Source organism: Pan troglodytes, chromosome 5 (genome assembly GCF_028858775.2).
Source record: "Pan troglodytes isolate AG18354 chromosome 5, NHGRI_mPanTro3-v2.0_pri, whole genome shotgun sequence".
Classification (NCBI taxonomy): domain Eukaryota; kingdom Metazoa; phylum Chordata; class Mammalia; order Primates; family Hominidae; genus Pan; species Pan troglodytes.
Window position 1 is genome coordinate 143338648 of NC_072403.2, and position 25915 is coordinate 143364562.

Genomic DNA, 25915 nt, shown 5'->3' on the forward strand with positions numbered 1-25915 from the left:
AAAGACATGGAATCAACCTAGGTGCCCATTGATGGTGGATTGGATAAAGAAAATGTGGTACATATACACCATGGAATACTACATAGCCATAAACAAAAATGAAATCATGTTCTTTGCAGCAACATGGATGCAGTTGGAGGCCAATATTCTAAGTGAATGAACAGAGAAACAGAAAACCAAATACCACATGTTCTCACTTATAAGTGAGAGCTAAACATGGGTACACATAGATGTGAAAATGAAAACAATAGACACTGGGGACTCCAAAAGGGGGAAGGAAGGGAAGGGGCTAAGGTTGAAAACCACCTATTGGGTACTTTGTTCATTCTTTGGGTGATGGGTTCAAAAGAAGCTCAAATGCAGCATCACACAACATATCTATGTAACAAAACAGCACATGTACCCCCGAATCTAAATTTTTTTAAAAGATACTAATGGACAGCATTCCCAGGTTTAATAATAATAATAATAAATGAATTTCATTGTTATCCCTACATGTCCACTACTTCAAAGATAGCAAAAATGAATCAAGCAGGCTGTTTTTTCTGTAAGTTAATAAGCTCAAAATTTAGTGGCTTAGAGTGGCTATGTACCTATGATTCGGTGAGGTGATTTTGCTCAGCTGATCCCTGCTGGGCGTGCTCATGCACCTGCAGTCATCTGGAAGGTCAGCGGGAGGATGGATGGTCTAGGATGGAAAGAAGCTGAGTAACAAAACCCGAGGAGGGAAAAGATGTAGCTTAGTACAATCATTCCTGAGCTACATTTTTTTTCCATTAAAAAAAGTCAAATCATCTCTCTTTACTGATGACATGATTCATACCTAGGAGACACTAAAGATTACACCAAAAGACTCCCACACCTGACAAATGACATCAGGATACAAAATCAGTGGGGTTGATTATCCCCACTGCATCTACTTTGACAGGCCAATTTTTCCTGTTTTTTATTCTGGGAAAAATAAAACGTATCTTATAATGAATTACTACAACCTTAACACTGTGGTCTCAACCACCAAGGCCCTCATACCCAATACCCTCATATTATTAAAATTACTGCTATTCAATCAATAACTGGTGAATATTTTGCTGTTATAGATTTGGCCAGCTTGTTCTGTTCAGTGCCTGTTTCAACAGTCTCTTAGCTGCAGTTTGCCTTTAGCTCTGAAGAGATGCAATGTGGTACACATTTTCTAGGCTACCCATGGGTACTTCAACAGCTTTGTCATACACAGTCTTTGCAGATAAGATCTCAATGGGATCCACCTTCTGCGGGAACACAGGTAGACGTTACAGTATGTTGACAGCATCCTCCTCCAAGGAGACTCAGTTGCCACACTCATTAAGAACATAGCCGGGAGCGGTGGCTCACGCCTATAATCCCAGCACTTTGGGAGGCCAAGGTGGGCAGATCACAAGGTCAAGAGATCAAGACCATCCTGGCCAACATGGTGAAACCCCGTCTCTACTAAAAACACAAAAATTAGCTGGGCGTGGTGGTGTGTGCCTGTAATCTCAGCTACTCAGGAGGCTGAGGCAGGAGAATCACTTGAACCTGGGATGCGGAGGTTGCAGTGAGCCAAGATTGTGCCATTGCACTCCGGCCTGGTGACAAAGTGAGACTCTGTCTCAAAACAACAACAACAACAACAATAACAACAACAACAACAACAACAACAACAGAATGTATAAATTCAATATCTTTTAGTACCTTTTAGGTTCTGGTGGCAACATATTTTCATTTATAAATTTTATTTGCAAATTAAAATCAACAGGCACTCTTGTTAGTGCCCTTAGAAGCTCCTTCACTAAAGAGGCTTTGGCAACCTCTCTTCATGCCTCTGGACCCCTTATGATGGCCATTTGATGCCCCAAGACTTCTAATATGAGAAATTATCCCTTTCAGCCTTGTGCTATACATCATTAAAACAACAAATGCCTGGCTATCTACTGGGCTGTCTTAAAAATAGAGGCTGTCACAGACCCTAAATCTGTGACTCTCTAAACTAAGCTGCTCCCTATGATTTTCATCATGGCAACAGCACCTCACAAGCTCAGCACTGGAACTGAGACCTCCTCAGGACAGGATGGAGCTGAACCTGGGCCCTCTGGTACATTCCACCTGCAGGAGATGGTGGCTTCAACTGTCATCAGTCCCTTGCCAGATGCCAGATGCTGAAGGAGGTTGTTCCTCCCCTAGGCCCCTTGACTACTTGGGATTAACTGAGTGAATAGTAATGGGAGTTCACAGACTATGTGAAAGCGTGGTTCACCATCATACATGATGGAGCTTGTTGAAATGTTGCTGCTTTCCATCTCTTAGCCAGGATGTCCCTAATAAAAGACGGGACCCAAGAAATAACACTCTTGGCCAGACTTCAGGCAGTCATCTTAGTACTGGGTGTCTTGATCAACAAATAGTCCCATTTTCAGCTATTATCAACTATTTGTATATAGTTTATTATCAGTGATTGGCCCGTAACCTAAAAATTCTCCCCTTCAAGGTAAAAAACTCTAGAAACCTCTTGCCTTATAGATACTCAAAACATGAAGCAAAATCATGTTCCCTCACATACTAAAGCCACAATACAAGGCCTTGCCAAAAACGCACCTCATTCCCTTCAGATATACAGACATTACTGGTAGTAACCAAGACATGCATTTTACTTCTTAAAATACGCAATGCTGGGCATCTGAAGGAGGCATTTGACAGAATATTTATGTTGCTAATAGGCCCCAAATAGGTGCTTTAACTGAGAGACATAAGGATGTCTTCAAACAACTCCTTTTCAAATTCCAGTCCAACATTACCCCTGAAGTGCTCTACGTTGTGCCAGGCTTTAAGCTACTTATAATTACATTTTCAATCTTTCCCCCTTCTCACTAGAGCTGGAGGCCAGTTTGGGAGCACATACGCTCCAGGGACTGCTGAACTGTTGTCCCACAGGCCAGGCTGCTGCCCATCTGATATGGAACCCTGCAGAATGTAAACTTCCACCCCCCACAAAAGCCCTGTCAGGTGCAGCACAGAGCCCACTAGTGACCTCTTACTACTGGTTTGGGGGGTTTTTAGTTTACAACCCAGAGGCCCACATCAACTCAAGTGGGTACCCACTTGAAAAGGACACTGTAGTCACACATCTCAGATGACATCTCTCTGGCCTGAAATCTCAGTCCTGGAGATGACTTCGCTCCCTGCCTGCATGCCAAGCCCACTTCACCCAGACACTAAAACCTCCACCCAGTTATGCCCATGGGCCTCCTCTCCTAAGGCACAACACAAGCACAAAACATTTTTTGTTTTTCCTTCCTGAACTCGCTGCTTAGCCCATGATCCTGGTGTTTTCCTTGCTCTCTGTTCAAATGTACACCCCGATAATTCTATACCTAAAGAGAAATCTGGTGCATGTTAAATTAATGGAGATTATTGCTTTCCCCAGAAGGCATCTGCCTCCCAAAGTGCTGGGATTAAAGGTGTGAGCCCCCATGCCTGGCTGGGGCTACAGTTTATAGGTGCTCTCTAGACACCTCAGCACCAACTTAGAAAGAAAAAACACAGCAGTAGTACACCCTCAAGAAGGGTTATAAACAGGGTCAACAGAAAGTGAGGGCTTAGAGGAGAGCGTAAGGCAGAGAGAAAGAAGAAGCGTTAAGGAGCAAGGCAGAACCTCTTGGGCCCAGACAGTGAGGCCTCCCTAGGCAGTGTGTATGGTGCCTGCATGCCCCAGCCCTGGGATTGTTCAGTGTTCCCCTGCAATGACCTTCTTTATTCCCTTCTGAATGCCATCATCCATCCATTGAGGGCATTTAAGGCCTTGGGAAAATGGATTCAAAACCTGACTCACCATATTTGTTCTGGCTTCCAGATGCTCAAAAACCCTCCAATCAGTAGGTAAACGGGAAGTTTTGCTTCAACAATCAGGCTCCTTCAGACCCCTTCTGGAAGAAATCAGGACCTTTGAAGGTCTCCAAGTGTTGGGATGCAGGGAATTCATCTTCTGGTCCAAGGGAGGCAAACACATAGTCTTGGGACCTGGGAGTGGGTAATCTCTGCCTCCACCGGAGGGAGGTAGGTTTTGGTGGCTACTGACCAAGGAGGACTAACTACCTGCAAGCCACTCTCCTCCTGGAGAGACAGAAAACTGATTCCCACTCCACCACACTTAGAATGGATGCAAAGCCCTTACTGTGCCAAAACATCCACATGACTGCTGTCTCCAGCCCCTCTCCCCAGCCGGCCACTCTGCCTGCCTCAGTCTCGTCACTTGCTGTTCTCTCTACCTGGAAATGACTTCACCATATCTGTGCAGGGCTCACTCTCTCACTTCCTTTAGGTCTTTGTTGTAAGATTGCATCCTCAGAGTCCTTCCCTGATCATCCTCCTTACATAGCTCACAGCTCCCCTACCAACCCCTGCTGTATTTCAGTGCACCTATCTCTGCCTCATATGTTAATTTTTGTTTGTCTATTTGCTTATTTTCTGGGCCTTCCACCTGAGAGTAAACTTCAAGAAGGCAGGAAGTTTATCCACTGCCTTCCCCAGCATCTTGAACACTTAAATATTCAAGATGGTCTCTAAATATTTATTGAATTAATGAATATCATTCTGTTTGCTTTTCGTTTGTTTGTATCAGGTGATGCATGTCGCATGCACAGACATCTGATAATGTGACTTAAGAGCTGAATGTGGGAAAGTCTTATAACTTAAACTTGGACCATCAGAACCGACACTACAAAAATTGAGCCTCTGGATAGGAAGTATCAATATCGTGAAAATGTCCATACTGCCTAAAGTAATTTATAGATTCAATGCTTTCCCCATCAAGCTACCATTGACTTCCTTCACAGAATTAGCAAAAACCACTCTAACTTTCACATGGAAAAAAAAAGAGCCCGTATAGCCAAGACAATCCTAAGCAAAAAGAACAAAGCTGGAGGCATCACGCTACCTGACTTCATGCTATACTACAAGGCTACAGTAACCAAAATAGCATGGTACTGATACCAAAACAGATATATAGACCCATGGAACAGAACAGAGGCCTCAGAAATAACACCACACATCTACAACCATCTGATCTTTGACAAACCTGACAAAAACAAGCAATGGGTAAAGGATTCCCTATTTAATAAATGGTGTTGGCAAAACTGGCTAGCCACATGCAGAAAACTGAAACTGGACCCCTTCCTTATACCTTATACAAAAATTAACTCAAGATGGATTAAAGACTTAAATGTGAGACTTAAAACCATAAAAACCCTAGAAGAAAACCTAGGCAATACCATTCAGGACACAGGCATGGGCAAAGGCTTCATTACTAAAACTCCAAAAGCAATGGCAACAAAAGCCAAAATTGACAAATGGGATCTAATTAAATGAAAGAGCTTCTGCACAGCAAAAGAAACTACCATCAGAGTGAACAGGCAACCTACAGAATGGGAGAAAACTTTTGCAATCTATTCATCTGACAAAGGGCTAATATCCAGAATCTACAAAGAATCTAAACAAATTTACAAGAAAAAACAAACAACCCCATCAAAAAGTGGTTGAAGGATATGAAAAGATACTTCTCAAAAGAAGACATTTATGAGGCCAACAAACATATGGGAAAAAAAGCTCATTATCACTGGTCATTAGAGAAATGCAAATCAAAACCACAATGAGATAACATCTCACGCCAGTTAGAATGGCGATCATTAAAAGCCAGGAAAAAACAGATACTGGAGAGGACGTGGAGAAATAGAAATGCTTTTACACTGTTGGTGGGAGTGTAAATTAGTTCAACCATTGTGGAAAACAGTGTGGCGATTCCTCAAGGATCTAGAACCAGAAATACCATTTGACCCAGCAATCCCATTACTAGGTATATACCCAAAGGATTACAAATCATACTATTATAAATACATATGTCCATGTATGTTTATTGCAACACTGTTCACAATAGCAAAGACTTGGAACCAACCCAAATGCCCATCAATGATAGACTGGATAAAGAAAATGTGGCACACACACACCATGGAATAGTATGCAGCCATAAAAAATGATGAGTTCATGTCCTTTGCAGGGAACTGGATGAAGCTGGAAACTATCATTCTCAGCAAACTAACACAGAAACAGAAAACCAAACACTGCATGTTCTCACTCATAAGTAGGAGCTGAACAATGAGAACACATGGACACAGGGAGGGGAACATCACACACCAGGGCCTGTAGGGTGGTGGGGGGCTAGGGGAGGGATAACATTAGGAGAAATACCTAATGTAGATGATGAGTTGACGAGTGCAACAAAACACCATGGCACATGTATACCTATGTAACAAACCTGCACGTTCTGCACATGTATCCCAGAACTTAAAGTATAATAACAATAAAAAATAGATTTACTTTGTCAGTTATACAAAGTCATAAAATGGCACTGGAGCAATGGTAAAAAATAATATGAGTAGATATCTGTTAGTGGTATTCTTTAAGTAAGGGAGATTATTTACTGTGAAAACAATAAAAATATTTTTAAAAATTGAGCCTCCACTTTCTTCAAAACTACATATGTCCTAGGCCTGCCATGACAAAATCACAGCAACCAGGTGGCTCAGCACAACAGAAATGTATTCTCTCGCAGTTGTAGGCGCTACACTTACTCTGGGGCTGTAGGGGATGATCTGCTCTTTGCCTCTTCCAGCTTCTGGTGGCTTTGGCGTTCCTTGACTATAAATTCCACCCACATCTTTGTATCACGCTTTCCTCTGTGTCTGTGTCTCTCTACTATAAGGACACCTGTCATTGGATTTAGGGCCCACCTGGACAATACAGGATGACCACCTCATCTCACAATCCTAACTTTAATGACATCTGCAAAGATGCTTTTTCAAAGAAGGCAACATTCTCAGGTTCTGGGGCTTAAATTATCTTCTTAGGAGCCCACTATAGCCTGATACAGTCCACTACAGACAAGTAAAACTTTGAGTTCCATATTTTTGACCCATTGATAACTTTACTATGTCTGTAACTTCCATTTAGGTGTCAATATTTTTTAAAACCCACTTTCAAAAGAAAATATAAAGTGGCTTGGCTAAATCACAGGGCACAAATATGATTTGCTATTTATCCACCTGGGAATAAAACTAAACTGACTTTTCCCTATACATACGAAAACATCTCAAACCAGCCCCATGTAAAGATGTGAAGTGGACAAAGTTTGCCATCACCATTGTCCTGCTTTCTCTTTTGTTGTCCTACTTTTTTTTTTTTGCAGCACCCCTTTCCCTGTTTTATACTATGTTGCCCTGTTTGTGCTCTTATAGCAAAATACCACAGACTGGGTAATTTACAAACAATAGAAATCTATTTCTCACTGTTCTGGAGGCTGGAAAGATCAAGGTACTGGCAAATTCGTCTGGGGAGGACCCATTCCTCATAGCCAGGCTTTTGTGTGGCATCCTTACATGATGGAAGGGCCGGAAAGGCAAAGGGCCTAGCTAGTTCCCCTCAGCCCTTTAGTAAAGCTCTCTTGGCCCAATCACTTCCTGAAGGCCCCACCTCTTAATTCGACCACAATAGAGATTAAATTCCAATATGAATTGTGGAGGAGACATAAACATTCAAACCGTAGCCTTACTTACGGGCAGCTCTCCAGAACAGGAGCTTACTTTTCTCATGTTTCCATGCCATAATCATTCAGAAACTTTCTGCTTTTATTTTCTTCTCTTAGGAATTTTAGAAGTAGTATGCCTGGCCTTTGATACTTTTTTTTTTTTAAACAATTCAGTTTATCATTTGGTACTCATCGACACCCCTGTTAGGGATTGAATTGTCTCCTCCCAAAAAGATATGTCGGAGTCCTAACCCACAGTATCAGAATGTGATCTTACTTGGAAATGGGGTTTTTACAGAGGTAATTGAGTTAAAATGAGGTCATTTGGGTAGACCCTAATCCAATATGACTAGTATTCATACAAAAAGGGGAAATTTAGGCTCAGACACAGACATGCATAGGGGGAAGACAGACATGAGAAGATGGAGAATTAGAGTGTTGTGTCTACAAATCAACAATTGCTGGCAACCACTGGGCGCTAGGAAGAGGCAAGGACGGATGTTTCCCCTGCAAGTTTCAGATTGAGCATGGCCCTGCGAACACCTTGATTTCAGACTTCTAGCCTTCAGAACTATGAGACAATAAATCTCAGTTGTTTTCAGCCATTCAATTTGTTAAGGCAACTCTAGCAAACTAACAGACACTCTAAACTCAGCTATCCCACTTTCTTTAGCACACAGAATTCAGTTTCACTCTACCACTGCCCTCCTAGTCACTATCTGGATTTCAGTCTCAGTACTTTAGTGAGACTTAGGATAATGCAATGAAAGGCTAATTATTTGTTTGAAGTTTCAAAGAAGCTCTTAGAAGTACAATTGCTCCAAATTTGAAGCAAGTGAATGCATGTGTAATAGTTCAAGATATGGACTTATGACTATAATCTCAAATTGGCTAGTGAATATGTTAATTCATAAACAGAAACTACATAATTATTTTTTGAAGCATGATTTAAGATTTAAGATGATTGAAGAAGACAAGAATTTTGTTGTGAGAATAAGTAGGCACTGAGCTAAGTCTGCTCTGGAGTAATGAATTTTCCTCCTGTCCTCCTCATCTTCCTTCTTCTCTGTAGACATACACTCCACCTCCTAATGGGGCACTGTCTTTTTCCTGCAAGTGTGGTATCCCTCATTTCCAATGGCAGAGAGCAGAAGGAGCAGTTGATAATCTTCAGGATACGGCTGCAGGCTGGGCCTTGTCCTGGGATGTTTAAAGACTGCCTGTGCCTTTAGTTGGAGAAGGCATTCCAGTTGGTGGTACAATTAGGGGTTCTTCTCACCGTTTTAACATTGTTTAGATGGGGAAAGATATCTGTATGAAATGTAATTGGTTGTTTTATACTTTTTTTTAACTCTGGGAAGAAAGCTCTCCCTATAACATATTCACTGCTGACATTTGGTCATCTGACATATGCATGTGTTCTTATTTCCACTCTATATGAAAGTAAGATCCTAATTCAGAGTTTTGGAAAAAGCATGACCTTCCTAGGAAATATACATATTTACCAGGAGCCTTGATGCAAAGACATTAATACCTGCATTTCTTATCTTCTGTAGGATTGGTGGGGTGGATCCTTTTTTGGCAGGGGCCTCATGCAATGAATGGTTCCTCAAGCACACAGGAGGGTGACTGCTCACCCTGTTTTTGCATAAAGCTCATTCTGAAAGCTTTGCAGAATGAAAGTTTGCTACAGAGTGCAAACTCAGATGGTCAAACAGTATGTGGCATACCAACCCATGTGAGTGAAAAAGGTCATACAAAGTCCCCAAGAGGAGTCCGTCTCAAACTTCCCTTATGCAGGACACAGATGATGGTTGACTCTTGCCCCTTGCCCCTGAGCATGGTGCTCCACCATACTCCCCACAGGCAATTTTTAAACGACCTTCCTTAAGTAGCAACCAAGCAGTGTTGTGTCACTGTTGCCATCTGGCAACTAGTGCTGCAAACCAGGTAACACAAAAATTGTTCACTACCTTCTTGAGCAAATGAGACATAACAAAACCCAACTCCTAACAATCTGTTTTTCCTCAGTGCCAGCATTCACGATACAGAAAAATTAAAAAATTTCCCAAACTTATTCCTCTTTTATTTAATTACCAGCATCATTATAATATTTCCCTTTTAAATAAATAATATTGTAAGCTAATTAAATCTTTGAAAAGCAGTATATCTACTTTCCATGGGCTTTTTTTTTTCTGTTTTTATCGAGAAACATAGTTCTTCATAGTGTCCATAGTTCCAAACTATTGAATTGTTATTAGAATTGGACTTTTGGTTTGCAATCTCTTGAAAATGTGGAAGTAAACACACACACACACACACACACACACACACACACACAGAGTGATACATCTGATAAATATTTTACTTTAGGATGCAAAATGTGTCATTTTCTTTCACCCTTCAAATAAAATGGAATATTTTCCAATCCATCTTGCTGTAATTGTGGGAAATTCAGTCTCACTCTTTATTAGATTCCTGTTCCCCCAGTTCCACCAGGTTACTCAAAGTTCCAAGAAATCTTATTCAGGGCAGGTTTTATATTAAAGGCCCTCCCCTGTATGGTGTCCTTGGTCAGTGCTAATTATAGCAGCAGCACATAGAAGACCAGCACATAGAAGATCAGCAGATGGTTCTGCTGGTCTTACCAACAATGGGCATTCGGTCTTTGCCAAGTATCAAGTTCCACTTCCTGGAGTCTGGCCTGTCAAGATGCACCAGACAGGTATTCTCCTCCCAGGGGTACTGCCACCTCCCTACAATGCTGAGGCAGCTGTTCCCCCTCACCCCTGCACCCTGCCTTTCCAGAGAGGACCCCTGTTCCTCCTCTATGCTCCCATCTGCTTTACTGGTCAGAGCAAGCTTTTTCAGTTCAGTCACTCAGCACCACCACTCCCAACCCCACGGATCTCTATTTCTCATGCCCAAACTCCCCACATAAGACAGATATTTTTAAAATCTTCTAATTCTCCACTAGGAATAAAGGAAGTCACAGATCTTCAGGCTTTACATCCTTGCTTGCCACCAAGGTTGGGTTTGTGGGGGAAGGACATATACCTCTCATTCTTTCTGATTCTTCTGCAGCAAACAAATACACAAAAAGCAAATAAAAGAAGCAAAGAAAGCCAACAAAAAGCCACACAGCTTGCGATTTAACCCTGATTTTCTTAATCTTATGAGGTGTTTTCACACTCTGAGCAGTTAAATGGCACAATTTATGAAATTCTGTCCTTGAGTCTTTGAAAAGGCTGATGAAAGAAACTGGATTTTGTGGTGACTCTAAAGATATATGTCATTCTGATATTTTTTAATTGGGATTCCTTCAGAAAGGTTTTCACTTTTGATTGTGTAATATGCATACTTAAACCAAAAACATTTTAAAATACTTTTTCAGATGAGAGGCGGAGTTTACTAGCTCAATTGCAGTTGCTCTCAGTGTGATACTTTATATAGAAAGTGAGAGATCTGGTACCTAACTTTTCTTTCCCCTTGCTCCCCTGTGGACAATTGCATCTCTCTACAGTTACTATCATGGTCTGGAAAAGTTAAACATCTATGAGGAATGAATCTGTTATCTTTTTTCCTCTAAGGAAAATTATTTCAGAATAAAGATATGAATGTTGTTGGGTAATACATTTAAGAGTTGAATGGAAGTTTTTTTTTTTAATGTCCCATTTTTTGAAAACCAACCTCCTTCTGTTTTCTTGGAAAAATTAAAAAATTCCGCAGAACTGGTGATGATAAACAGCCATTGGCTAGATTTTCTTGTGTTGGAGTTGCTGATATAGTTTCCTTTTTTTTTTTTTTTTTTTCTGATATTTTAGGGAATTGAGAATACAAGAGTGGGCTTGGGAGAACTCATTTAAATTTCACCATTTATAAAAACCCTACTCCCAAACAGTGCTGTTTCGTGTTGGTTGAATAATTCACGAATGGGCAGATGGAAATGCACTTATAGCTACAAACTGAAAGTGTCCCTTTGTATAAGCACCCGTCTGTTAAGCGTTCTTGATTCAGTTCCATTATGGTTAAAGCAATACATGGGAGGAATGAATAAGATCAAGTTTTCCACTAAAAATAGCATATTCACATGGATTTAGTAAAACCCTTCCTATTGAGGTGATCTGACTCCAGGATCTTATGGAACAAGGAAGTAATTAGAACCCAGGCATTGAACTACAAAATAAATGTCCTGTCATTGAGTTATCTTCTTGGTTCTGTGTTTCTTTATTTCTTTAAAAACAGTTTTAAAAAACACACAACTATTGCTTTGCTCATTCAAAAGCATGAGTAGAAAAGTAGAACTAAAGCCACCACCATGGTTTCCCGAGATCCTCAGCCCAGGCCTCCTATAGAGCAGCAGTGGGGACTGTGTGACTCAGGGAATTCAGCATCATGCTGGCTTCTGAGCCTATATCTAATTCTCAGTGACCTCATGAAAACTACTTCAAGTGTCTGTGCCTCTGCTTGCTTTTAAGGCGAGGAGAATGCTATTAGCTTCCTACCAAGAAAGTGTGGGGTGAATAGCAAATGAGTATAATTGAAAGTGCATATTGCTAACAATGTGTGAAGTGCCCAGGGATAACCTTACTCAGTGTAAGGTGACTGGAAGAGGAGAGATGACAGATGGCCTGCTGTGTAACTAGACCTATGATTCAGACATGTTGTAGCTCAGGAGTTGTCTGAAGGCTTTGTTTGCCATGGTCTAAGGGGATGAATAACCCATTTTAGCCCTAAAGAAATGAGACATTAACACTTGCATAATCAAGCATTTCAACAAGCATTTGGAAGAAACAGGTCTACTTCTACTTTAGCCTAAGATCTAAAGGCCTCAGAAGTCATTCAGCCCACCTCTTCCTCCACCCACAGAAACCCAAATGTTGTAGGCCATTTCCCGTAGGAGACACTTGCCACCTCCTGAATTCTGATTCTGTGTACTGTTTACCCATTGGCTCTAGTTCTACTTCCCGAAGCAACAAAATCAGTCTGCTTCTTCTTCCATGGACAGACTTTTCAAACCATTGAAGTCAGAGTTCCCATTTTGCTTGAGTTTCTGTTTTCAGGTAAAATATGTTCCATTCCATTCCTTACATGACATGGAACCCAAAGGCCATCACTGTCAATGTCATCTTCGGTGTATTGTTATTGTTTCTCTTAAAATGTATTCTTCAAAATGGTCATTATCTTAAGAGTGGGTATAATGTTCAAAGTGTAATGAGGCCTCTTTTATTTAAATTTTAACCAGGCAGGGCATGGTGGCTCCCTCCTGTAATCCCAGCACTTCGGGAGACCAAGGTGGGGGTATTGATTGAGGTCAGGAGTTTGAGACCAGCCTGCGCAACATAGCAAGACCCCGGTCTCTACAAAAACAAAAGTTAAAAAATTATCCAGGTGTGGTGGTGTGTGCCTGTAGTGTCAGCTACTTGGGAGGCTGAAGTAGGAGGATATCTTGGGCCCAGGAGGTTAAGGTTGCAGTGAGATATGGTTGGTGTTACTGCACTCCAGCCTGGGTAACAGGATGAGACCCTATCTCTAAAGTAAATAAATAAATAATTTTAATCAAACAGATATTTATGATATTTATTTTGAGTGTCTTCTGTGTGCTTGGCACTATGGATATAATAATGAACAAAATAGACATAATTCTTATTCTTATAAAGCTTATGTTTGGGGAATAGTGGGGAAGTGGGGAAAATTACTTCCAAAAGAAAGCTACAAAAATTCAATTAAAAAACTCCAAGTCTGGAGATGCGTTATAGCAGATATGGCTGATTGGCATTCAGTGTCCATCCCCACCTCCTCTGGTTTGCTTTCCTTTCCTGTATAGCCTGGTAAGCTAACACTACACTTCCCAGACTGCCATGTAAGTAGGATTCTGGATGGGAACTAGGTGCTACCAAATATATACAACTCAGGTAGGTCCTTGTTAAGAAATTTGCCCTTGTTGAGGAATTTTATTCTAAATGCAATGGAAAGCCACTGAAAAATTTTAAGCAGTAATCTAACATTTAGAGCTTTAAAAGAGGTTTACATGTCTGATAAGGCTAACCTCCCTTTATTTTAATTTTTTGAAATTTTAAAGCTATTTCTTTGGTTCAGTTACTCATCTAGATAAATTTTAGAATAATTTTATCCATTAAAAAATGTGTGAATAATTTTATTGGCTTAAACTTAAAAATTAATTTGAGAATAAATAATTTAATGTTTCTGCCCTCAACATATTTTTCTCCACTCATATAAATTTTCTATCTCTCAAAAAAATTGAATAGTAAACTGAACATACTAAATATTTGTACAATAGGGAACTACTGGGGCACTGTGAGAACTTGTAACAGTAAAACCTAAGCCAGACTCAGGATTATAGACAAGGCTTTTCAAAAGTGACATCTTGATTGGGTCATAGAGAGTGAATAGGAGTTCACTGGGCAAAGAGAGAGAGAGGTAAGGGAAGAAAGTTCTAAATGACTTGATCAACTTATAGGAAGGTCCAATAGTAAAAGAGAGTGTGGATGTTGCTTTGAAGCACTGAAAAAGTTTAACATGGCTAGCACATAAAAAGGGGGTGAAAGAACAAAATTGGAATAATTTGGGTAAACAACGATCAAATTATGAATAGCTTTGAAAACTGTATTTGGGAACTTAGATGTATATTTGGAGTTCAGGTGGCAGAACCAACTTAATGTGATAATAGAACGATAGGTATAGGTATAGGTATAGTGATGGAAAGAGAGGTATTCAATAGAATGCCTAGGCTTCTGGCTTGGGAACTGGGAGAATGGCAGTGCCTTTCACAGGAGAACAAGAGGTGAATCACATCCAGGAGGACTGAGGGATATCATTAATGCATTTTTGTACCTGTTGAATTTGAGATGCTTGGCAGGGTATAAAAATGGGAATGTCCTACAGGTGTTTGAATTATTGATAAAAACCACAATAAAATGATATAGGTAAAGTGACTGATTTTTTGAATCATTGTGGTATTTGAAGGCATGTAAGTGGGAAAAATCAGCCAAGGATCGTGTGAGGATCAAGAAGCACAATAAAAACAACATGGATTTTAGAACCTCTGCTCTGAATCCCAAGGATGACCTCAGTGGGCTCAGAATTCCCATTACACTGGAGATCAATACCATGCTCATGGAAACCTTCTGGTATGTTTCATACTAGGCCATCTGGTTGCAAGCAGCAGATAATTAATTCCAATTAATTTACGATTTTTTTTTTTTTTAAAGCATGGTCTCAAAGAACCAGGAGCCAGGAGATTCCAGGTAGACTTCAAACATTACTGTGTCCAAAAACTCAAACACTGATGTACTTATTTGCGATTTGCAACATTCTACATGAAGGCTCTTTCTACATGGTAGAAAGATGAACCCCAGCTGACCCAGCTTACCTCCTCAAAGCTTAGCAATATTGGTGGAAAGAATATTGCTCTCTCCAAATGTACTTATATTAATCCTGGAGAAGATACCTATTAACCCTGTTTGTCTTATGCCAACTGTAATTCAATTTCTGTGCCCAGGAGAATGAAGCATTGTCACTGGTCATCTTGGATCAGGAATTCTAAGACAATTGAAATTCTTAAGATCCACACCAGAACTTCTGAGTCAGAATAGCTGTGAAAGAGTCCCAGGAGTATGAATTTTTAAGAGCTGCTAACGTGATTCTTATTGAAGGTGTGCACAGATTGTGTTTTGAGAAACACCACAAGCTCCAGACCTGGCTTGAACAGAATGTTGCCTAAGAAGAGTCAGGTTTGCACCCTGACAGTCTTGGTGACTTGGAAAATGTTTGGATGGACTTGAATAGACTTGGGTGGTCAAATCTGGACTGAATTACATTCTTAGATGTATAACCAGGCAACTCACATGTCAGTCTTCTGTGTACAGTGTGTGGAGCCTGCTTCCTGTGTCATCCACTACTTGTTACATCAGATCTCAGTTTTCTGCGTTCAATCCTTTCATGCCGTTTCAGATCCCTAATGGTGCATTTCCAAAAATGCTACACTGTGCCTGCCCACCTAAACCCTCACAGTCTCTCTGCCTCACCTTTTTGCTGCCACACAATCTACCTGTCAATATCTCCGAAGCCAGCCTGCTTTGTGACTCTTTAATCTCATGCTTTGCACTTCTGAACCTGGGCTACAGGCCTGGAATATATTTTCGTGTACAACTCAATAGCACTGTCCTAAGGTGAAAGGCAAACTAGGCATTTAAAGAGTCCACAATTGCAGGAGAAATAGAAATTGTCACTCTTTTTCAGGATAAAACATCTCATATAAAGAACGTGAGAATAAAGACTCACCAGACCTCAACTTCCAAAGCCACACTTAGATAAAAATAGAAAAAAGACTGCAAATGCCATGCTAAATTCTCTATATGTTTGGTCTTTCATCATTTTTCAGCTCTATTTAGCTATAATTGACAAATAAAAATTAAACATATTTAAGGTGTATCATGTGATGTTTTGATAGTTGTTTACATTCTGAAATGATTAGTACAATCAAGCTAATTAATGTATCTATCACCTCAACATCTCACATTTTTTGGTGTGTGGTGAGAACACTTAAATTCTACTCTCTTAGCAAATTTCAAGTACTGCATACAATTCATTGCTATTATCTGTAGTCACCATGCTGTACATTAAATCTCTAGAACTCACCCTATAATGGCAAGTACTTGTTAACCAAACTGCCATCTTGGGAGAAAGAAGACCCAAAACTGACCTGCAATTTAAAAAGAAAATGACTCCACTTATACCCTGATGGGGTCAACGCGGCACATATTGTAAGTGGGACAATGAATGAAATGGTGTCAGGGCTTCGTGACCTCACACCATCAGAATATGTTTCACCAGGCAAATGGGCAGGCTCTCAGAATGCTACCAAATATGTGTTGAAAAGAGGTTTGAGCAATTGCTCTTATGTGAGAATGCTGTGAAAACACAGCTTTTTTCAGCTTCTAACTTTTCTGGATATTAAACTCACTCTGCTATACTTTGCATACTCTTCTCTTCTTTCTAGTTGTTGGGCTGGTGCCAGAGGATAAGTTATGAGAGCTCTCACCCAAATCATTTAAGGACCTTTATTCTATACTTTGTTCCTGACAGTTAAGTGACATTTTTTTTCAAAGGACTTAAATTAGCAAGATACTACTTGGGGATTATCTTATCCTGTATTATCCTGCTTTTCTCCTCCCTGTATTCTCTCTGTTGAAATTGATCTTAAATCTGGCCCTCCTTGCCTCTGGAGAGGAAAAGGCAGGATAAATTCAGAAATTCTAGCTTTTATTTTCCAAATCCTAAACTCTGGAGGGAGGAACAAATTTGTGGACTCAGGTAAAGAAACCTTTATACGCATGGCGGGTAAAGGATTCAACAAGATAAGAAATATTCTCCAGGGCCCAGGGCTGTGAAGAAAGAGCTGCCAGAGAGACAGAAAGACCTCTGAGGGTCCGTGGGTCCCAAGAGCAGAAGGGACTAAGGCTTGGCCTTTTATGGCAAGACCGTGGAGACCAAGGCTTTGTGGGTTCTCTAACCAGGGTCATAAATCCAACGTGTCTAGTTTCTTGGTAGGTGACATAAACATGGGAATCGGGTTTGGAGTGATACAACTGAGAGACCAGTAGGGCTGGTGCAAAACTCTGGAGTGTGTGTCCTTCCCGAAGGCCATCTAATTCCACATTTAAGACTACTGGCTGGGCGCTGTAGCTCACACCTGTAATCTCAGCACTTTGAAAGGCCATGGTGGGAGGGTCATTTGAGCCCAGGAGTTTGAGACCAGCCTGGGCAACATAATGAGACCCCATCTCTATTTCTCAAAAACACAAAACAAAATAAAACAAAATAAATTTTAAAATAAAACTACTGCGTGGGTGAATAAAATGGATCTTTTGTACCTGAAAAAGTTTTGATTTATGTTCCAGGAGCCACATTGAGCGGGACAATGTGTATTTAGTCTGAACAGATTATTGAAGTCCAGGGGCCCCCAGTGCCTGGATGTCATATAAGCTGCCAAACATCATTGCTAACTCAGTGTGGAATGGGAAGGATGGAAGCTTTGCAATGACCCATAGACGTTTCAGGATGAGGCTTAAAACAGAGATTGCAGTGAGTTATCAAAAATTTCAAAAGCTGTGGTACACCTGTTGTGTGCTGTTACTCCTGTCACCAGAGATATGTCCAGGATAGCTTTAGCTTTGACAGTGTAAATCCTGGTGCTACTAATAACCAGCCATGTGATCTCAGAAAAGTTATTATATTTCACATCTCAAGCCTCAATTTCCCAATCTATGAAAGGGGAACAAGAGTAACACCCTCTTAAAATGTTGCTGGATTAATTGGGACATTTTAAGTCAAAAACCTAGAACAATGCTTGTCTCCTAATAAGCAGGCACTCAGATTGTAACTCTTGGTACTGATAATGCTGATGCCTTGTGCTTAGAGAGAATTTGGTGAAATAGTAATTGTGAACTTTCCTTGTATCAATATTCAAGATGTCAATACATTAATTCTCTTGTCCCTTAAGATCGTTTCCCATCTAGCTCCTTGCAGGTTCATGTAAAAACACTCCTACAGACTCCCCATCGGCTCTCCAGACATCTCAGACTCCCTTGAATCTTAGGTTTAACACAGCTTAGGACTAAGCTGGGGTTCTTACTACAAATTCTGATAAACTTGGGCTTCAATCTACAGGCTAGAGGAAATAATAAAGTTTCACTGAAACTTAATCAAGACAAGTCTATGTGGTGCTAAGTGGCTGTGGTCTACATGTGTAGTCTTTTGAGATCCTAATTTGATTCAAGTCCAAAAGTTAGAATATCCACAGAAGTGGAAGAATAGATATTCTTTATACCAAAAACTTTACAGCACACATAAGCCTGTGTGTGTGTGTGTGTGTGTGTGTGTGTGTGTGTATTTCTTTGAGACAGGATGTCACTCTGTCACCCAGGCTGGAGTGCAGTGGCGCAGCCTTGGCTCACTGCAACCTCTGCCTCTTGGGTTCAAGCTATTTTCCTGCCTCAGCCTCCCGAGTACCTGGGATTACAGGTGCCCGTCACCACACCCTGCTAATTTTTGTATTTTGGTAGAGATGGGGTTTTGCCAAGATGTCCAGCTTCCATCCTTCCCATTCCACACTGAGTTAGCAATGATGTTTGGCAGCTTATATGACATCCAGGCACTGAGGGCCCCTGGACTTCAATAATCTGTTCAGGCTAAATACACATTGTCCCACTCAGTGTGGCTCCTGGAACATAAACCAAAGCTTTTTCAGGTACAAAAGATCCATTTTATTCACCCACACGGTAGTTTTATTTTTAAATTTATTTTGTTTTTGAGAAATAGAGATGGGGTCTCATTATGTTGCCCAGGCTGGTCTCAAACTCCTGGGCTCAAATGATCCTTGACAGGGTCTTGAACTCCTGGGCTCAAATGATCCTTGATGGGGTCTTGAACTCCTGCCCTCAAGTGATCCATCCACCTCAGCCTCCCAAAGTGCTGGGATTGCAGGGGTGAGACACCACTCCCAGCCTGTGTTCTTTAAAGTTCCACCTGAGTCTCTTCTCTTATTCTTGATTAGAGACGAAGTAGGTCTGTCCTTTCACCTCTTCCTGGGGGAGGTATCTAATTCTGTGCCTTCAGTTTCCATCTTAAAAAGTTATAGTGTAATCAAAATCATTCTCATCTTTCCATTTTTTCAACTCACACATCCTGTCTTCAAGCCTTCTCACATCTTCATGTCAGCATCTTTTAAACCTGATCATGTTCCCACCTTGCCATTGCCCCAAACGACAAACTTCAGATTCCAATTATCTCTCACTGAGATCTGAGGTCACCTCTGGCTGGGCTTCTTGTCTCTCATCTTGGCTCCCTCTAATCCCTGTTGCAGCCAGATTGATTTTTAAAACAGAGGTCAGCAATTTCTGAAAAGGGCCAGATCATAGTTATTTTAGACTTTGCAGGCCCCATGGTCTCCATTGTAACTATTCAAATCTACAAGTTGTAGCACTAAATCAGCCATAGACAATATGTAAATAAGTGGGCACAGATGGGACTCAATAAAACTGGTTACAAAACAGGCAGCAGACCAGATTTGGTTCTGGAGGCCATAGTTTGCACATCTCTGTTGTAAGATAAATCTGGTCATATTCTTATTGCCTTTAAGATAAATGACTTATTATTGAAAACAGCTTATAAGCCCAGCCAGACCTCTTAGCATCTACCTCCATCACAAACTCAGCTCTAGCTCTACTGGAAGATTTGCATTACTGCCTTGTATTTTGACCCACAGCTAAGTAGGCCTGCTTGAGACCGACATTCTAAATAATACAAGTTTGACCAGGCGTGGTGGCTCACACTTGTAATCCCAGCACTTTGGAAAGGCAAGGCGGGTGGATCATCTGAGGTCAGGAGTTTGAGACCAGCCTGGCCAACATGGTGAAACCCCACCTCTACTAAAAAAAATTTTAAAATTAGCCAAGAGTGGTGGCACGTGCCTGTAATCCCAGCTACTCAGGACGCTGAGGGAGGAGAGTCGCTTGAACCCAGGAGGCAGAGGTTGCAGTGAGCCGAGATCATGCCACCACACTCTAGCCTGGGTGACAGAGTAAGACTCTGTCTCAAAAAAATTAAAAAAAAAAAAAAGTACAGGTTTAAGAGGCATAAAGTGAGGTAGGTCGAATTATAGCTCTATCCTTAGTAAAACTGCGGTCTTAGGCAAGCCTCAGTTTCTTTATTTGTGAAAGTAAATAATTACCTTGTCTGGAGATAATATTATCTGCCTCTTACATAATTCATTTGCTTAAACATAAGTGGCATAGTAGAATAAAAACACTCATAAACTGTAAAGTGTTGTATAAATGTCCTTCTTGCCTAAGCAGGCTTGGCCAGTCCTCACCTCTCCCTTGTCCCTGTTCATGCTGTCTCAGCTGGTGCTCTCTCTGTTCTTTCTCTCCACGGCTATCTACTTATTGGCAGTACAGAACAGCTGCAGCCAGCTCAGCGGCGCCCCCAGAGGGTTCAGTCCTCCTATGCCCTCCTTCAACTGACCTACTTGTTCCTTTTTCAGAGCAGGCCCCTCCCATTTTCCTACTCAGCCTCAAATCTGGTGATAGGAGTCCTGGCCCCAGCCCTAGCCCCATTTCTGGAGCAATTTCTCATTCTCATGAGGACTAACTGGAAATAATTTTCTCTCTCTCTCTCTCTCTCTCTGTGTGTGTGTGTGTGTGTGTGTGTGTGGTGTGTGTGTGTGTGTGTGGTGTGTGTGTGTGTGTTGACAGAGGTGGTGATAGACAAAGAAAAAATTAGGTTACACACTATTTCTGGCTCTCCCTGTTTCCCTCACTGTCTCAGGGAAGGAAGAGCACATTTTCCAATAGAGGAATTATGGAATGAGCAGGTGTAGTAAGTAAAAACAAGTCACATCGATGCATAATTTATAGATCATATATTCCCTCTGTGAGCCCGGGGATTATTTCCACCTATTTGCAGCGCCAGAATGAGGTCCATACTTAAACATCAGATACGACCTTATATTCTTTTATTTGCTTTTTTTTAAAAGCTGTTTTATACCTTCTAACTTTGGGTCTTTAAAAAATTCTCTGACTCATTCAAGCTGCTTAATGCACCGTACTGAAATTTCCGACAGGCATCAAAAGCACAGGGAACTAATCTTCCATATCCTTTAAAGAAACAGCAGCTCTCACATCTGGGCACGGGGATCAACTACGCAGGAGGACACTATAAAAGAAAATGCCAAGGAACAAGGCACAGATGTTTTTTCTTTGCTGCCTGGAACTAGATGAAATTACTTTTTAATGACAGAGAACTAGAAAGTGCACTTTTAAAATACTTTATACAAGATTCACTTTTTGGGTTACAAAATTACTAAAAGTATGACAGGTGTTTACATAAATAACATTTATCTACTGTGAGAGGTACTTCTTACAAAGCATCCTTTGTTTACATGTAAATTTCTCATTGTAACATTTTCACAGAGGAGGAAGTTCTGTAGGGGTTTCTGTAATTGATTTTCATTTCAAACTTGATTAGAAATTCACTCAATTGTCCTAATTATTCTTTTTCCATGTTTGAAAAAATTTCTATATTCCTTTATGTGAATTAATTGGCTATAGGAAAGCTTCTAGACCCTGCATTATGCCAACTACTATATATATCCTAAATATTATGTTAAATACTAAATTATAAAACATGTGGCTACCCAATCTATTATGAGAATTCCTGGGCAACTTGAAAAAAAAGCTATGATCCTTTTAAGTTTCTGAATGGATATAGAGGCTTCATTATTAAGCAGATATAAACAACATGTACGTATCTGACAAAGCCAAAAATGTATGAGGCAAACATTTATGGAATTAAAGGAAGAAATAGATAGTTCTACAATGATTATTGAATACTTCTATACCCTACTTTCTGTAATGGACAGAACAACTAGACAGAACAGAAATAAGGAAATTGAGGGCCTGAACAACACTATAAACTATACCTAAAAGATACATATAAAATATTTCAACCCAGACCAGCAGAAAACATATTTGTCTCAAGTGCACATGGGACATTCTCCAGGATAGACCATATGTTAGAACACAAAACAAGTCTCAACAAATTTCACAAGTTTGCAATTACCATGAGTAATCAATAACAGAGGAAAACTGGAAAATGCACAAATTTGAGGAAATTAAATAAAATACTCTTAGCACAATTCAACCCATAACAAGAAGGATTGTTGTGTTTTTTTCCTCAATTCCAGTTAGAAAGCAAACTGGAGAATGACTCTTATGGCCCAATTGTAGATCAGGTGATGCCCTTGGGCCAGTCAGCTGTGGCCAAGGTAGTGGATCTGCAAGAAGATGGTGAGTCCTGTTATAACAACACCATGGAGTCTGGATGATTTCCCACAGCAAGTAGGGGATCTGCACAGACAATATCCCAGACCCACACACTGATAGTGGTTTGTATAAAGTCAAAAGAATTCAGAGGAAGTGAATATTTGAGACACATGTGGAGAGAAGGCAGGCTGGTGAGATAAGAGAAGGTGTCATCTGTTGCTCTGCTGGGCTAGGGGAAGATTTGAGCTGGACTGCCTGGGAAGTGTGAGTCTCTGCACCTGCCAGTGAACCTGAGAGTGGGTGTATCCAAATGTGTTATTAGAAAGACATGGCCTGAGCTAAACATTGACAGTTGAAGCACAGAGGAAAATGAGTTGAGGAACCTAGGGAAAATATGAGAAGCAAAGAGGCACAGCTTAGATAAACACCAGAGTTGGGACTGTTGCCTGGGAAAGTATATGTCCATATTTCTAGGTGCATACTTCTAGATGCATATGGGAATGACAGGCTACTTCCAATAGAGAGACCCAGAACAGGAGTGGATGGTGGAGAGGAAGCTAGAAAGAGTAGTACCTGGAAAGTCTAGGGAGTCAGGAGTCTCAGAAGAACATGGTATCATGTTAAGAGAAAGATCAAAATATAGACTCGAATTTGAACCAGTTGGAGTTTGGTGTTAGCACTTTCCAATAAATGGGGAGAGAGAGGAGGAACAGAGAGTGCAGAACTAGATTGAAGGAAATTGAAGAGAAAATGGAAGGAGAGCAAGTGAAGATAGAATGCTTTTTCAGGAGGCTTAACTGGGACTTGGAGGAGAAAGAATAATAAATCAGGGACAAGGAATGAGGAAAACTGGGAGAGCAAGTCAGTAAGTGCTTGGTTCAGGATGGAATGTGGATGAATGTGTAGAAAAAGCAATGTGACTGGATGGTCTTGCATTTCGAGGACTGGTCAAGGATTACAGAGGTATGGCCATGCGCTTGGCCTCTGGAGTCAGGCTGCCTGGGCTCCAAACCCAGGCCTGTCACTTCCTAACTCTGCAACTTCAGGCCTATTTCTTAGCCTTTCCTTTTCTGAGTTTTCTCACCTCTAAAAAGAAGATAAAGACAAAGCTTACCACATGTGGTTGTTGTGAAGACTAAAGGAAATCATATTTGTGAAATGTTTAACATAGTACCTGGAGCAAAATGAAGACCCATTAAATATAAACAAGCCATTATTATTGTTATTGTTTTATCATCATCATTACTGTAAACAGACCTCAGGGTTTCAAATGTAACTCTGGGAATGTTGCATAAGTGATCATTCAGGCAAAGTCCCCAGTAGACTGTAGATTTTGTTGAAGACTGAGTAGGCAACATGGTAGTGTGCCCCTGAAGAAATCCTCATGCACGTCAAAAATCAAGGATGAACACTGAGAATCTTAACAGCGGTTGGTGTTTATAGTGTTTCTATATGTTAGAAACTACGATGAAGGCCTCATTTGAATACATTTACATAAAATTCTCTCTCTGTCCTCTACCCATCTATCCCATCCTCTATTTCATCTATTACACATGTCCTAAGAATTTATTTATAGTTTCACGTTTACACTTCTTGTGTAATCTTTTCAATCTGATTTAATTGTGGGATATATGTGAAATAAAAATATTTCATTTCTAACACCTAGAACTTACTTTCCTCCTCTACATTTCAATTCACCTCTTCAAAACTCACACCTTTAAAATTTATATAAGGCCAGGTGTGGTGGCTCACACCTGCAATCCCAGCACTTTGGGAGGCTGAGGTGGGCAGATCATGAGGTCAGAAGTTTGAGACCAGCCTGGCCAACATGGTGAAACCCCGTCTCTACTAAAAATACAAAAATTAGCCAGGTGTGGTGATGCATGCCTATAATCCCAGCTACTTGGGAGGCTGAGGCAGGGGAATGGCTTGAACCTGGGAGGTGGAGGTTGCAGTGAGCTGAGATCAACCACTGCACTCCAGCCTGTGTGACAGAGTCAGACTCTGTCTCAAAATAAATAAATAAATAAAAATTAAAATAAAATAAAGTGCAAATCAGATGTTTCTATCCGTTGACCCTTTTCTATTTCAGCACTGCTAGAGTTAACCTATCCATATAATATCCATATAATATGTCAATCTGCACCTCTCTAAACTTTTATTATTATTATTTTTTTTTGAGACTAAATCTCACTCTGTCACCCAGGCTGGAGTGCAGTGGCACAATCTCAACTCACCGCAACCTCTGCCTCCTGGGTTCAAGCGATTTTCTGGCCCCAGCCTCCTGAGTAGCTGGGATTACAGGTGTGTACCACCACGCCCAGCTAATTTTTGTATTTTTAGTAGAGACAGGGTTTTACCATGCTGGCCAGGCTGGTCTCGAACTCCTGACTTCAAGTGATCCACCCGCCTCAGCCTCCCAAAGTGCTGGGATTACAGGCATGAGCCACCGCGCCCGGCCCTTAATGGTTCTTTGCATTGTACTTCTGTTCCATGTGCATATCATATTTTTCACATTGCAAGTTCCCTGGGGAGAGGGTTCTCTCTGTTTCTTGTGCAACCTCTCAGAATCTATTACAATGTTCTGCAAACACACATCAGATCATACTGAATAAGTGTAAATGAAATGTATCAAAAGTAAGCCCAATAGGTTTAGGGAACAAGAATTAGTAAAAACTGGCTTTTTCCTTACACCCAATTTTTGCCTTCTCATTCTCTCATGGTTTTAACAATAACCTCTTCTTAAAAAGAAGGGTTTATATTGTCATTGTCACTTAAAGGGGAAGACCTAGTAACACCAACAGGCCCCTTTCTCCCTTCATGTGACCTCCCTGAACATGGTTTGCAGACTTGCTCCTCCACTTCCTTGGAGGCGGTGGAGCAGTCCAAGGGAGAGTGAACGCTCAAAGTTCCCGAGTGGTTCAGCACTGACAGGTGCTGGGTAGTTTTCCAGGCAGAATATTCTTTTATTCAGAAACTGCTGAGCTTGTCTCTGCTGCTGATAATTAACAGATTCTTCTTCACCCTTGTTCAGGGAGAATTTCCTTTTTTTCTTGCCCTTGGCAGTCATCAGTCATACTTCTTAACAACAGCTCTCAGATAAATCACCAGGAGAGAAAGAGTTAGAATAGCTCTTAGCAAACTATGGCAGGAGGAAATTCTTTTGGAAGGACTTGAAATTAGGAAATATATTAGCTTTAAATAATGTTTGGTCCTATTTTGAGAAACTTAGTGAGATATCTTCAAACATTTTAAATGTATTTATTAACTATATATATAATTTCATTTTTTATTTTTATTTATTTATTTTAGTTTTGGAGGCAGAGTCTTGCTCTGTCGCCGAGGCTGGAGTGAAGTGGTGCAATCTCGGCTCCCTGCAACCTCTGCCTCCCAGGTTCAAACAATCCTCATGCATCAGTCTTCCAAGTAGCTGGGACTACAGGTGCCCACAACCATGCTCAGCTAATCTTTTGTATTT

The 25915-nt window shown here is 40.7% G+C and overlaps 1 long non-coding RNA gene across 1 annotated transcript in view; it reads right to left on the reverse strand.

Annotated features, from left to right (window-relative positions):
• LOC107975386 (uncharacterized) overlaps positions 1-15107 on the reverse strand; it is a 41935-nt gene extending 26828 nt beyond the window's left edge. The window contains exons 1-3 of the long non-coding RNA XR_008548664.2: positions 14985-15107; positions 3845-3935; positions 594-704 (exon numbers count right to left, since the gene is read on the reverse strand). This is a non-coding gene — a long non-coding RNA (uncharacterized LOC107975386). The remainder of the gene's footprint in view (positions 1-593; positions 705-3844; positions 3936-14984) is intronic.
• Between the last annotated feature and the right edge of the window lie 10808 nt (positions 15108-25915).